Below are 15,415 nucleotides of genomic sequence, written 5' to 3'. Positions count from 1 at the left end.
ATGTGTATGCGTATGTGTATGCGTATGCCTATATCTATGTCTGTATATGTGTATGTAGGTATGTGTAACTCTAACAAACCCTTTCCTCCTTTTGCTCATGGTGGTCATCGGAGCAACAGAAAACAAACTAAGACAGGAAATTGAAACTCTTTCGTGTTTAAATAAAGGTTATTGCATTAAAAAAATAACACAGAACTAATTTCTTGTCACCTTGTTGCTTTGAGACCGTAGAAACAAAACCCCAGGACATGAGAGTACCATAGAAGATGTAATGGCTGTTCCTGGTTGTCAACTTGACTATATCTGGAATGAACTACAATCCAGAATTGGAAGGCTCACATGTGATCCAGATCTTGAGGCTGAGAGAGAGAAGTTTCTGACCTAGATCTTGGCCTGGAGATCTTGAGGCATAGTGGCTATGAATCCCAGGAGACTAAGGCAAGGAGATCTCTGAGTTCAAGGTCATCTGGGATAAAGCAAGTCCCAGATCCAGGTGTGGTGGTCCACACCTTTAATCTGGGCCACACCTTCTGCTGGAGACCTACATAAGGACATTGGAAGAAGGAAGATTTGTTCTTCGCTTGCTTGCCTTGTGGGATTGAGCAACTACTGGATTTGGACTTCCATTCGCAGCTGGTCATTGTTGGGGAGTTGACTACAGACTGTAAGTCATCATAACAATTTCCTTACTATATAGAGACTACCTCTAAGTTCTGTGACTCTAGAGAACCCTGACTAATACAGAAGGGGTGTGAGTGTGCAGGGGGTCTTGAAGGAAGGTGGTTGATAAGGCTGATGCAGGAGGTTTCTGTGTTGAGAATCAGAGGGAGAGGTGAGGGTGATACTCTCTGTACACAAGTGAATCTGGTTGTAAAAGATGGGGTAGTGAATATAGTCAGTTCTGAAACCTAAGAGCCAGGGTGGACAGTATTTGGAATGGGAAGACATTTTTTTCTTGTGTAATGAGCCCATTTAGGAATCTGGTGACTTCTATGGCCCACTTCATTGTGGTTTTTTGAAAGAATCTAGTGGGGAAACCCTCACTCAATTTCCGTTAGGTGTGCACCCAAGAATCACGAACAGATGACCATCTTGATGTAAAAGCATGAGGTAGTTTAATGGTGGAGCTCCGGGCTGACACGTATCTCCCACAGGAGACAGAGGTGTCGACCACATGGTGGAGCCATAATGGCGGAGCTCCGGGTCGAAATGTATCTCACACAGGAGACAGTGGTTTTGACCGAGAGGCTTGGAAGCTAGGGGTTTTTATAGAAAAGGGGGTGGGGCTGGGGGAGGAATTGGCGCGGTTTCACATGATTGGTCCATTTAAACATCAATAGACTGTCAGAAGGGCAGGAGATAGGGAGGCACTAGGCCAGTCAGGACATGTAACGACGGGCCTGCCTGGGCATGTCCTGGCCTGTTCTGCTATGTTCTCTGCCCCAGGTTTCAAAGCTCACAAACAACTCTTTTGGCTATTTGACATAAATTACATGAATCCCAGGTCTCAAGTTTTATTTCCTTTCAGTTTTAATTCCTAAAAGTAGACTCCATAGGACTATAAGCTTTCCTATCCACAGAGCACCCCATGCCCCATAAAGACGTTCCTGGCATGACAGCTGGATGTATATGAAGCCTTCAACACTGCCTCTTGGTCCCTGACTCCTCTACACCCTGTCTGGAAAGAGGCCCCCAACAAACACAGAATGTGGAGCTGGACAAAACACTTAGCTCTAGACAGTGAGTTCAGTCAAAGACTCAGGTGTTTGGGACATTGGCTTTCTTATTTCTGAAGGCTATTATTCGCTGATCAAGTCTTCATTTGGTTCCAAGAAAATCCCACCAACACCCAACTGTGGGTAATCCTAGCTAACTGACTCATTACAGGAAGTACCTAGTATGATCCACGTGCTTAGAAGATGGCTGGTAAGCTTCTTAGGGACTGGATGTATATACATCACACACACACACACACACACACACACACACACACACACACACACACACATTGGCTATCCGGGCAAGGAGAAACAGGGTAAATGAGGTTCAGAGTTGAGACTATTGGACATATTTTGGGTTTAAATTTTCAAATGAAGTCCAGAACATCAGCAGTGACTCTTGACAAAGGTTGGAGGAAGGCTGGCAGCAGGCATGGCGCTGCAGATCCACGAGCAAGTTGGGGAGCTTGTGCTACATCAGTAACTTTCCAAGACCTCTTTAGCACCCATCCAGTCGGAAATTGAGTGCCTGTCCCTTAGAAACCCATTAGTGCATTACAGAAGAGTTTGTATCAACTAATTCCACTTATTGTTCAATTATGAGTTTATGTATTTTCAGGCCACATAGTCCATAAGTGTGTCCTTCTGCCCCATTGTCTATAAGTAGATGGGAAATTAGCATGCCAACTCTGTCTATTGTTGGAAGTACTATTTTGGGCTGGCCCTACATAATGTGAAATGAAGAGAAGACGTGTGTAGCAAAATCCTGATATGGAAATCCAGACTTAAAAACATTCTCCGATGTCTTGGCATCCTAGGGATAAATTGGTCATAGTTTTCAACAACTCAGATCAAAGCCAAATGCTGTTTGCATTCAGACAGTGATTCAGGGACCATGTCTTATTTGGTCCCTTTGAAAATAAAGCACAGACATTTTTTCATACCTACGAGAGAAAGCTTTTTGTCTGCCAAATTTCTGCATTGTACATTTTACTGTACTCTAATACCAAATTTCACATCTTGTCTCATGTCTCTTCAGAATTATCCCAGCATCTCTAAACTGAGGTGCCTGTTACAATGGCCTCCTGTTGTAATGTAAAGAAGATAAAAAAAAAATAAATGAGAGTAAAGCAAACACATATGGAACTTCTACTCTCAGAGTTGAAATGTATATGAGTGAATATGCAAATCAGCCTTCTAAACAGAGATGTGGTCTGGGCCAGATTTAGGAAACAGCCAACTTTGCTTTCCAGGGCCTTTCCCTCCTGGCCTGGATAATTCCTGTGATGCCTGACCCTCATTTTCAGCTCACTTCCTTACTCTCTGTAGCCCCTGTAAGACTGTTCTTCGTCCAGGACTAATCCAGGACTACTGTCTGAACTGCCCACTGATTTGTGGCTCTTGCCTGTGGGCCTTGCTTATACTGAGGATTACTTAAATGACCAGCTTGGAAAAAAACTAGTCTCACAGAGTCAATTCTTGACTTTACCAAGCGGACATTTCCTATGTAAGGATGGATTATTTCCGGGTTGTGCTTTGTCCTCTTTAGGTCCAGGGAGTGAGTATCCCAGACACTGAGAACCAGGGCTTCGGTGTTGAGTAAGAGTGTGCACCAGGCTGGGTGGAAATCTGGGGAGCACCACACTCATTTTATTAGGTCCAATGGATGTTTTATTGTGGGCTTTGTGTGAAAGAGGCATCTCTAAGCAACCATCAAAAATCAACTAACTTCATCTTCAAAACAGTACTCTAGCATGAAGACGGCTAACCCACTCATTCTCCGTTTATGGCTCTAGAGACCCACACTGAAAGATGAAGGGTTTTCCTTACAGCCACTCAGCAATTAAAAATGAAGCCTGGACTGAATCCCGATAGTTTGGTTCCAGAGTCTCCATTCTTATTTTAGTGTGTGTGTGTGTGTGTGTGTGTGTGTGTGTGTGTGTGTACCTTGTACATGCTGGTGACCACTTGTGGAGTACAATGGTCAGCTTTAAGTCTCTAACTGAATGAACCTGGAGTTTGGCATCATTCCTAGGTTGGCTACCTAGTAAGACCTAGTAAGTCTGGTCCCCCAGTGCAGGAGTTGCAGGCCATGTTATCATACCAAGCTTTTATGTGGGTTCTATGGCTCTGAACTCAGGTCCCAGTGCTTGTAGAGTAAGTATATTGCCCAGTGATCCATCTCCCCAGCCCCTAGATAGTGATGGTGGTGGCTATTTTCTTTTAAAGATTGATTTATTTTGTGTGTGTGTGGAGGGGTGCATGCCTGTGCCTGAGAGTATGCGTGTGTACCATGTGTATGCAGTGCCTACAGAGGCCAGAAAGAGACCATCAGACTCCTGGAACTGGAGTTATGACAGCTGTGAGCTGCCACATGGGTGCTGGGGACAAGCACTGGGGAACCCTTGTCTTCTTTACTCAATTCACTTTGTCCATTCATCAAGTCTGTGACACAGGGCAGTGGCCTGGATGATCTGAAAGGCAGGGTAAAAGGGCTCTTGACAGTGGTTTTGTACTGTGGCAGCTCATTAGGATTACCTGAAAAACTTGTAAGCAGTTCTGATATCTAGCCACCATGCTCACTGATCAAATCACAAGCTCCCTGGAGCCCTGCCAAGTACACAGCAAAGCTTCCCTGAGTGTTCAAAAACCAAACCAAACCTAACCAAACCAAACTCAACCAAACCTAACCAAACCAAACCCAACCAAACCCAACCAAACCCAACCAAACCAAACCAAACCAAACCAAACCAAACCAAACCAAACCAAACCAAACCCAACCCAACCCAACCAAACCCAACCAAACCCAACCAAATCAAACCCAACCAAACCAAACCAAACCAAACCCAACCCAACCCAACCCAACCAAACCCAACCCAACCCAAATCAACCCAACCCAAACCAACCCAAATTCAACCCAACCCAAACCAAACCCAAAGCCAACCCAAACCAATCTCAACCCAACCCAACCCAACCCAAACCCAACCTAACCCAATCCAAACCCAAAACCCCAGCTAGCTCAGAGAAAAATCCATACAGAGGATTCTTCTGGCCCAGACCAGTGGGGAGAAGTCGGCAGGGGACAGGCCCAAGCTTTCTCTTTCTCCTTGTCCACTTTTATGGCTCTGCCTCATCCCCACCCTCCCTTCCCACTCTCTGTTTTTCCCATTCCTTCACTTCCTCCCTTTGGATCCTCTCCTATAAGCACACCCCCCTCTTCCTTCTCTTCTTTCCTCTTTCTCCTGATCTGCCTTTTCCTTCTAACCCACAGCTTCATGATCCATGTCCTTAGCCTTGATCTTCCTCCTAGCAGAACGTGAGCACTGGTCAAGCGAAGGGCTGCAGTGCAGCCAGTCACACGCATACATGCACGCACGCTTGCATGCGCATGCACATACACAGGCACGCATGCACACATGCACATACTCAAAGAAATCTCTCTCTCTCTCTCTCTCTCTCTCTCTCTCTCTCTCTCTCTCTCTCTCTGTTTTGTGTTTTTGAGACAGAGCTTCTCTGTGTAGTCCTGGCTGTCCTGGAGCTCACTCTGTAGACCAGGCTGGCCTCAAACTCAGAAATCCGCCTGCCTCTGCCTCCCAAGTGCTGGGATTAAAGGCGTGTGCCACCACTGCCCAGGTCTCAGAGAAATCTTAAATACTATGACTACAACAATTACAATAAATTCTCTCAGAGGACACAGGACCCTTGCTGTTTGGCTCTGAGGACAAGGAGACAGGAGGGAGTTAAGATGGTGCATGAATTTCAGGCTGCTGTGACAATACACTAGAATACATGGTGTCACACTTAGGTCAACCTTGTATCTTAAGATTCTGTAGGACAGGAGAATGGCACAGGACTCTCTCAGGCCACACTCAAGGTGTCTGCAGGCATGTGCTGAAGTCTCTAAGAGTTTACTCAATTGCTTTTTGCAGTATTGGGAGGGAGAGGCTGCCCATGCTTCTTGGGTTAGTGGCTCCTTTCTGCATCTTCAGAGCTAGGTAGCATTTCTGTGGCCTGCTTCTATGCCTTGGATCATTTTATCAGTCTGCTTTCTGTGTCTCTTGTGCCCATTTAAGATCTCTGGTGATTACACTGGACTCACATTTAGTAATTTAGGGTATTTTCCTTAAAGCCGACCAACTGCCAACCTTCACTGCCACCTTAAGTACCCTTGACTTTGTAAACTAATATATCCTAGGTTCTAGGGAATAAGACTTGAACGTCGGGAGGCAGGTGTTACTCATTCTACCACAGAGAGCCTCCCAGCGCAGAAGGAAGTAGATGTTAAAGATCATGCTATGCAGATGTAGTTAGAACAGAAGGTCCAAGGAATCAGAGGTGTAGGAGAGAGTGCAAGAATGCCTCTCTAGTTCACTTTCTCTTGCTACAAATGTAGACATTAGTAATGGAGGCTTACTTACTTAGCTCAGGGTTCCGAAAGTTTCAAGTTGGGGGCCACATGCTGCTGACGACTCCTTATAGTCCCCAGGGAATACAGATGACCCATCTCAAAGGGAGGAGGAATAAGCAGGTAAGCTCAGCTTCCTGGTTTTAGAAAGTCCTAATCGTGACCATGGACCTCCTGCTTACAACCCCAGCCTGGTCCTAACTACTTCATAAAGACTCCCATCTTGTATTGCTGTAAAAATGACCACTACATTTTAACTTGAGTTTCAGCGAGGATAAATGTTCAAACCCTCACAGGAGGTCTGAGGGAGGCACAAGTTGGTGTCACCAAGAGGTGTCCAATTCACCAGTAGTATATACATGTTCTACATACAATTTATGTTGCCACATGGTTCTTAAGTGTCATATGCTACATTGTGCTTAGTGGTATACAATGTTCCTAGAAAAACTATGTGAACTGTGGCTGGAGAGACTGGGTTCAAATCCCCTCTCTGTCACTTTTTAGCTATGTGTCTGTCATAATTGAATGAGATCATTGGTCTCGAGCTGTTCTCACTGTCATAATTAAAGTGCATTTGGTACTGACCGCTTGTAACCCGATCCCTTCTCTCTTTCCTCCACATGCACTTCTTGCTGGAAGAAAGAGAAAGCAGTGACTAGAAGAACATTTCTAATCTGTGCAACCCATTGAGATAACATCATTATTATCAAGTTCAAATGGTTGAACTGCCGGGCCTCTCAATTCAATCTAGAATCTAAGGACTCTCAGGCCCTGATGCTCATGCCAACAGCCTCCAGTGATCTCTAGATTTTCAAATGTCATTTAGTTATAAAACACAGGACGGAAAAGCATTGGGGGCAGGGAGGGTGGTGGTGGATGAGCTCAAACTTTGCAAAGCTGGACCAACAACTGCAAAAACCGAGGGGAAATCTGAGATGCGTGGTTCGGCTGCTGTAAACGATTTCTTTGCTGTTTCTCGGTGTTGTTCCGTGGCGATCGTGGCGCAGGCGTAGGGGCTCTGCTTTACCTTAGCCAGTTTGGAATGCATACATTTTCTTTCAGGAGATGGGTTCTGGGCAGCGTTTGTTAACCAGTAACAGGGAACATACAGTAATGGCCCAGCTTTTCAAAGTCTGTTGTCTGACAGGTAAAATGGAGATATTATTCCCTCTGACCCCAAAAGGTTGGGCAGTGGATCTGAAAGAGTCGTTGTGTAATTGTGGGGGAGATTAATATCCCTTTTTACTATTATACTGTCTAAATGACTGGAGGGTCTCAAAGAGAGCCCAAGCCATAACTTTATTTTTAATCCAGGCTACTCTTATGGTATAAAAATGATACCATCGTTTACTAGGTAGTGAAGCATGTCTTTCTTTCTTTTTTCTTTTTTCTAGGCTCCTATATTAACTTGACCCTCCATTTCTAAATAAGCTTTTTATTGTTTACATGGGAAAAAGCATCACACAGGGATTAATTGTTCAGAGTAAATGTAGCATATATAGTTTATCATCTTATTACTTTTAACCATATATTTCAGGTGAAGCATGTCTTTCTTATCTTTACATCTTCTGTGGTTCCTTCGCTATGTTAGGTGCTTTTATAGGTTGTTGGTACTTGTATAAAACACAATAAAAGGAATTTAATAGTTCTTGTATATGAGAAAGCTAGGAGCTGAGATGGAGATCAGGAGGGACCCGTCCAGGGCCAGGCACGCGTTTTCTGCAACCCAGCTCTGCAGGAACATCAGCTTTCTCTGCAGGTTCCGAGGAAGGCAGTTTCACTTCTGTCTCTCCACAGCACAGAGGAAGAATGGATACTTCTAGAATCTATCAGAAAACATTCTTTCCTACCTATCATTAGCCCAAATTGGCTCATAAGCCTGCTCTTGAGTCAACCTCAAGGCCCGGGATGGAGGGGTAGGGGAATGTCCTGTACTGATTGGCTTAAGGCCAGGTTAACTAGCCATCTGCTCTGACAAGGTTAAGTAGAATTTCTCTTAGAATCCTCAAGCCACTCCTAAGAGTTGGGGAGGGGAACGGGGTCAGTTTGCCCTTAAGCTATTTCGCTGAGCCCATTACCAACTGGGAAACACAAGCTCACACAAGTTTATCTGCCAGAGGCACAGTTCCTACCTGCTCTTTACAAAGCCTCAGGTAGCAGAACTGAAGTCCTCAATGGGCCAGGGTACAACCTCTCGTCTTCGGAGTAAGTAGTGGAATTGAGATTTCCAGGTTTTCTGATTCCAAAGTCCACCCTCCTTCCAACACCCCGCCTGAGGGCATGAAGGAATGAACAAATAAACACTAGGCAGAGGCACAGTCAGTTGCCCAGAAGGAGTAAGGGCAGTGGACTGTAGGGGAGACTTGTGTTTGAAGTGGGCCACTCCCACAGGAGCTGGGACGCTTGGAAGGTATTTTCTCTCTCTACCTGTTTCCTCATCTGTGAAATGGAAATTGTACTCCATTTGACTTACTGGACTGAGTATGAGAACGAAGTGGGGCTGCCATTTAAGGAACGCCCTTGCCAGGAAGGAGGTCGACACTCTTAGTATAAACAAGTATGTTTTGGGGGCAGTTGGTCACTTGAATAATTGACAACAAAGCCACACCCTGTGTCCTCCTACTTAACTACAAGAGGACAGAACGGTCTACAGATGAGACGTTCCTGAAGGCCAGAGTCATAGCAACTTTGGATGTAGAGAATACTTGCAAGCTTACAAAAACTCTCTTGCAGGCAAGTTAAGGAAGCCTTTAAAGAAGCCATCAAATTGCTTTCGCTCCTCAGAGCCTCATTATACCCAGTTACACAGTTGGGACCCCAGTGTTGCCCACCCCCTTCTACAGTCATCTCTGTAACAGTAACCCCGCCTCCCTGTACTCCCCATCCCTATCCTCCCCCCGCCCCCCACCCCTTTGACTCTCATCTCACCCTCTTTTAGGATGCAATTTCTTTTCTGTACGGAACTCAAGGTGTGTTGTGAGTGACCAGTGTGTGTTTATCAGCTGGGAAAGCCTCAGGCCAAGACCACCTCCGAACACAAAGCCTGGCATGGAGATTCTGAATTTTCTTCGTCAAGGAAACAGAAGGCTGAAGAGCCCATGCACACTGAAGGAGTGGGCAGATGTTTCGCCTCACTCACAGGATTGAAACGATTACAGAGACAAAAGCAAGTGGTTGGTGTTGGCTACCATTCCCACAAGTGGGAAGCCATGCTTTCAGTTCCTCATTAATAAAGCCATTCATTTGATTAGCATTCATTACTTACTAACGGCTCACAGTGCTTCTGCTAGTCTGTGGAGAGCCTATGAAGAAAAGTAAGTTACAGCCATGGGAAGACATTTTCAGAAGACTGTTAGGGACAAGACAGCATCTCAATGAGGTAATTAACTTCCCAACACTGAACCTAGCCAGTACTGGTGCCGAGTAGTAGAGGAATTATTGTGTAACACTGTATACATCTACGGTTCATTTCTATTTGGCTTAACCCATTGGTCTCTGCAGAATTTTAGATGCATCTCAAGCACATCCAAAGTGGGAAGAAAAAATATACTCATCAAAAGAGACTGAGAGGCACTGTATCAAGAACACTACTGATTTTGGTCAGTTATGTTTGAAGTTGAGACTTTTTAGGCTCTGATGTAAAGTTTTGGCCTCAGAAGAGAAAGAGCATCCTGGTATACATTATATATATATATAATATATATATATGTGTGTGTGTGTGTGTGTGTGTGTGTGTGTGAACTTATATGAACAAAACTGTATCAGTGACTGATGGGTAAGGAGAGTCTAGACAACCAGATCAATTATACCTGTGGTGAGAATAACTTAAATTTTATTGGGCCTCTCAAACTTGGATAGCATAATGTGAGATTTGCTGTACCCTGCTATTTGCACTGCTCATTCAGGAAGGTGAAATGGGAATTTTCCATCTTGCACACTCGGTTCTCTTCTGTAGTTTGGCAAACACTGACTTTTTCCACTGCATTTCTACCTGACTGGACTATTGTCAGCCAGTGTGTGAGTGTGTGTGTACGAGCTTGTGTTTTAATAGCTAGGCATACTGTTCCTGGTGCTTTTAGCTCATCTTATCTGCCTGCTAGAGTTCGATTTGATTCTGGCTATGGGTACTCTACAGGAACAGGGCCCTGATACCCTCTCTTTGCAAGTCTGTCAACAGACTGCTGATAGAGTGCACAGATTCACACATATAACAATTCTGACGCTTGCTGTTAACTCTCCTTGGGCGTGTTCAATGGCTGGATGGCTGCAGCCACACAGTTACGAATGCCTCTGTTTTGACTTTAGCCTTGAGTCTGCAGCTGCACAGCATCTGAGCCTTCTGTGACTCTCGGAGGCTTTTCTGGTTGCTTCTCTACCATTCTTTGAAGGCCAGCTCAAGCAGCCAGGCTACTCCGTGCTCCCCTGGGGGGAATTATTCTGGTGCCCTCCACACTCCCTGCCCACGTAGTTGTGTTCAATAACAATTGATTATAAGAGACTGTGAACTTTACACACGCGTGTAATGACGAATATTCATTGTTGGTTCAATTTAGAATCACCTAGGAGGCAAACCTCTGGGTATGTATTTTAGAGCATTTTCACAAATGTTTTACAAAGAAGAAACGATCGGTTCACCATGAATATGGGCTGTCCCATCCCATGGGCTGGGGTCCTCAACCTGTACACATAAGAAAGCAAGTAGAGCCATCACATTCATTTCTCTGCCAAAACAAACCTCTTCCTTGCTTTTATTGGGTATCGTATCAGAGCAATGAAAAGAAGTAACTAATGGGACCTCCTGCCTGCTCTACATACAGTCAGAGAGAATCCTGTTATATTGTAGGGCAATAGTGTTGAAAGAACCTAGAGATTCTGGGCCAGCAAACTTAGCTGTGCCTGCAGTTCTCCCGACTTCCCTGAACCTCACTGTCCTTGCTTCCTAGACTCCGATTACTAATGGCCATTCCGTGGCTTTGAGGAATGATGAGGTGATATACTCCAGAGCCTAGAGGTTTTGCTCTCTCCCCAGCACAGGGGATTGACGACCTTAAGTAACATCTCCCTATGAGCAGAGACCGCCACGTGTGACTCTTTGAGTCTCAGTGCTTGGACAGATTAGGTACATTTGAGCTGGCACAGGGCGCTGTCTGCTGAGTCACTTGTCTTGAGTCAGTGGTTGAGATTAATACAATGTGGGTCTCTGGAGAGGGAAGATGCTGGCTAGGCCACAGTTCCCACCTCTCTGGCTGAAAGATCTCCTCTAGGCGTGACTCCTAAGGACAAAAGATGGGGAGGCTCATGGGGAGGGAAGCCTGACATTTCTGACCACCATCACGTTCTTTTCCCACTGTCTCTCGACCCTCTCCTCTGACCCCTTCAATTTGGAACCAGCACGGATTTCATTGAGTCACTCTAGAGTTGATCTGGTGGCATAGCAGGGTTACTATAACTCTAGGGATAGAAATGCATGGCGGAGCAACATTCTTGCTCCCACTCCAAACACTGCCTATTTAGTGGCAAACATATTAGGAATACTAGAGACTCATAAAAATGCCACCTGAATAAAACACCATTCCCACTCTTTTTTTTTTTTTTTCCTTTGAGACAGGGTTTCTCTGTATAGCCCTGGAACTCACTTTGTAGACCAGGCTGGCCTCGAACTCAGAAATCCGCCTGCCTCTGCCTCCTGAGTGCTAGGATTAAAAGCTTGCGCCACCACTGCCTGGCACCATTCCCACTCTTGGGCTCAAAATAACAAAGGGAATTTGGGGACCTCTACACTATGCTAATGACTTTAATGACCTGCAACTTCCTTATTATCTCATTCCCATGAGTAATTTATTAAAGTTGAGTATGGCACTAGATGTTTTCTCTTATAGCTTTGATATTTCCATCGTGTGAGAAGTTTCAGGAGTTTGTGTCAGGTTCTAAGACATTGTGTTTTCATTCCACACATCGAAACCTCAGCATTTCAACATTACCTGAAATGCTGGCAAAGTTTTCATTTTTCATGTCTGTCTTCTCATCCGTCTGCCTGGCTTTACTTCAGCCTGGGGAGTGGCAGGAGCATTCGAGGAGCAGAGTTTCCCGTGATGCTTGGAACTTTAGCAGCCTGTTCTGAGCCTGAAGGCTGCCGTTCATAAGGATGTTTTTTTTTTTTTTTTTTTTTAATGTGAATGTCAGGCATGTTGCAATAACTAGCCACAATGGAATAATCATGGCAATTTCCACCAGTTGGTTTCTTTGTTTTTGTGATGTTACTGTACGCTTCATTTTATGAGTATTTTCTTTTCTTACGTGTGGCTGAACATGTCTAGTGCCATCCTAGGCTTGGGCATTTGTATTTAAAAGGAGATGAAGAGCAAAGAGAGGGAGACACAGGAAATGGAGAGAGTGACAGAGCACAGCACTTACTGTTTTATTCCCTTGCCTTTGGCTTCTGCTGACAGACACTATGGTGTTTTATAGAGTTTGTGTCTCCATCCAAAAGAAATGAAGACCATAAGAAGGTCTACTGAAACAGTATTGTGAAAACGAGGTTTCTCCTGCTGACGTTACTGATTATTACAGATTAAGACCCAGTAACGCTTCTCCTGAAATGAGACACACACACAAAACTGCCAACAATCTTTTTGGTTGGTTTCCTGGCCTAAGTCATTTGTGTCCTTGGGGGGTTGTCTATATACTATAAGACTACATTATATTAGAATGAGAGTAGAATAGTCTAAGGACCTGAGGAATTGTTTCTGTGTATAATGTATGTGTTTTCGTGTTCGTGTGTGTACACAAATCTGTGCACGCATGTGGAGGCTACAGGTCTGTGTAGGTGTCTTTTTCCTTTTATTTATTTATTTTACTTTTGGACGGGATGTTTCACTGACTTTGCTACACTGGCAGGCTCCAGGGATCTGTCTGTCTACCCCCTCCCCAACTCCCAACCAGTGCAGGAATTTCAAGTGTGTACTACAGCGCTAGACTTTTTACATAGGTTCTGTGGGTTTGTGGGTTTGAACACAGGTCCCACACTCTTTTTTTTTGCTTTGCTTTGTTTTGTTTTGTTTGTTTGTTTGTTTTTTGAGACAGGGTTTCTCTGTGTAGCTAGCATAGCCCTGGCTGTCCTGGAACTCACTTTATAGACCAGGCTGGCCTCGAACTCAGAAATCCACCTGCCTCTGCCTCCCAAGTGCTAGGATTAAAGGCATGCACCACCACTGCCCTGCCCCAGGCCCCACCCTCTCTATATATATATATATATATATATATATATATATATATATATATATATATATATGCCCCACACTCTTTATATATATATATATATATATATATATTCTTTTTTATTAGATATTTTCTTCTTTTACATTTCTTTTTTTCTCCAACTTTTTATTAGGTATTTTCTTCATTTAATTTCAAATGCTATTCCAAAGGTCCCCTATACTCCCACCCCCCTGCCCTGCTCCCTTACCCACCCACTCCCACTTCTTGACCCTGGTGTTCTCCTGTACTGGGGCATATAAAGTTTGCAAGACCTAGGGGCCTCTCTTCCCAGTGATGGCCAACTAGGCCATCTTCTGCTACACATGCAGCTAGAGGCATGAGCTCTGGGGGTACTGGTTAGTTCATATTGTTGTTCCACCTATAGGGTTGCAGACCCCTTCAGCTCCTTGGGTGCTTTCTCTAGCTCCTCCCTTGTGGGCCCCGTGTTCCATCCAATAGCTGACTGTGTGGTCCCACACTCTTAAACACTTCACTGACTGAGCTGTCTCTCTCTCCAGACCCAGCCTAGCGAGCAGTATCCTAAGCTGTGGCACCACTGAGGTCATTTCGTCCACAAAGAGGAATAGAACAAAACTCACTGTGCAAAGGCCTAACTGGAGGATGCGGAGTGTAATATACTCATTGGATTTCAAGCTGGGAAGTCTTTTGTTTTCTGTGGCGATCCACAGTGGGTCCACTAACAGGAGCTCTTTTTGCAAGAGGCTTCTGAGAGCTCTGATCGAGCCTGATGGAAGGGCTGCAACTTAGGTGGGGTAGAAAGCTGGGGAATGTTGAACTCTTAAGAAAGTACCACTGTACACAAAGTCTGCGAGGTGGGTGTGGCCATTCCTCCCAGCCTGCTTGTTTCCCCCTCATCCCCACCTTCTTCTCTTCCTTTTATCCTTTGGAAGATGTCACAGGCATCCTCTTTGTATCCCATAGCCAGTTTTGGAATTGCCACCAGCATCCAATCCCACATATTAGGGTTCCTCCCCCCCTCCGTTTTTATCACTTTTCCGTTTCCACTCCCACCCCCACCCCCTTTTTTACTGCAAGGATTTCTCTCTTGATCCATGGGAGTTGACAACAGGTCCTGTTGAAGGGCTGACACTTTTTTAGTTTTAAAAAAAAAAAAAAAAAAAAAAGGCAAACCAATAGGTTCAGAAAGGTGAAGAGTCTCCCCGCGGTTACCCGCTCTGGAGTTTTATGGGAAGGAGCGTGTGCGCACGAACGTCAAGAGGGAGACACTGGCTGGCCTGGTGACCAGGAGCCCGCCCCCATCCCTCCCCGCCCCCTCCGGCGCTCACACTCAGGAAGCAGCTGGCTGCGGGCCGGCCCTCGCGGCCGCACACACATCCACACTCCTCGCCTGGCAGCCTCCCTCCCGCCCTCTTCCCCCTTTCCCCTCTCTCCCTGCAGCCGCGTCCCTACTGCGCCGCCGGGGCAGCCCAGAGCGCGGCGCGCAAGGGCACCGGCGCCAGGGGCCGCGCACCTCGGGGCCGCGGCGGGCCCGGGTCCAGGCTCGCACCGGCGCTCTCTAGCCGCGACCCAGCTCAGGCAGCCAGCATCCCGAGCCCGGCCCCTCCAGGCGTCGCCCTCGGCCCCGAGCGAGGATGAGCACCCCGGGCCAGGCATGAAGTCGCCTCCCAACTTTGTAAAGACATGACTGGAGTGTGCCTGTGCGTAGCGCGGACAGGGAGCTGATGCGGAGAGTCGGCCCGCTGCCCTGCCTCCTCCTCCTCCCAGGGCCGCCGCCGTCGCAGCCTCGCGCGGGCACACACACGGCCCTCCGGCCGCAGTTCCGCGCTCCGGCCACGGGCTTGGATGCGAGTTTTCCTTTCCGAAGGAGACAGAGCCCGCGTGGAGCGCTGAGGGGGGCTCAGCCTCCACCCACGCATCGCTAGTGCTGTCACGAGCGGGCTGGCCGGGAGAAGGGACCCGCTCGCCTAGCTTTGTTGTGGAAATCCGGTTACCTGGTAAGTGGATGCCATAGGAACTTTGTTCCGCAGGCGAGGGACAGAGAGAGAAGGCGCTA

At 46.2% G+C, this 15,415-nt stretch overlaps 1 protein-coding gene and 1 long non-coding RNA gene across 3 annotated transcripts in view; one reads left to right on the top strand and one right to left on the bottom strand.

Moving 5' to 3' along the window:
- LOC110285689 overlaps window positions 1–15,415 on the bottom strand; it is a 42,268-nt gene that overhangs the window by 25,561 nt on the left and 1,292 nt on the right. The window contains exons 2-4 of the long non-coding RNA XR_002377077.1: window positions 8,256–8,395; window positions 4,257–4,328; window positions 340–541 (exon numbers count right to left, since the gene is read on the bottom strand). This is a non-coding gene — a long non-coding RNA (uncharacterized LOC110285689). The remainder of the gene's footprint in view (window positions 1–339; window positions 542–4,256; window positions 4,329–8,255; window positions 8,396–15,415) is intronic.
- Window positions 14,811–15,415, top strand: part of Glis3 (GLIS family zinc finger 3) — a 421,415-nt gene continuing 420,810 nt past the window's right edge. The window contains exon 1 of one of the 2 annotated variants that reach the window (XM_021152026.2): window positions 14,811–15,356. The gene's annotated coding sequence lies outside the window, so the exon portion shown is untranslated. The remainder of the gene's footprint in view (window positions 15,357–15,415) is intronic. The other variant, XM_021152027.2, reaches the window with a different exon arrangement.

The sequence above is a fragment of the Mus caroli genome, chromosome 19 (genome assembly GCF_900094665.2).
Source record: "Mus caroli chromosome 19, CAROLI_EIJ_v1.1, whole genome shotgun sequence".
Classification (NCBI taxonomy): Eukaryota; Metazoa; Chordata; class Mammalia; order Rodentia; family Muridae; genus Mus; species Mus caroli.
The sequence above is the reverse complement of the archived record's forward strand: the minus strand, read 5'-3'. Positions and strand labels throughout refer to the sequence as shown.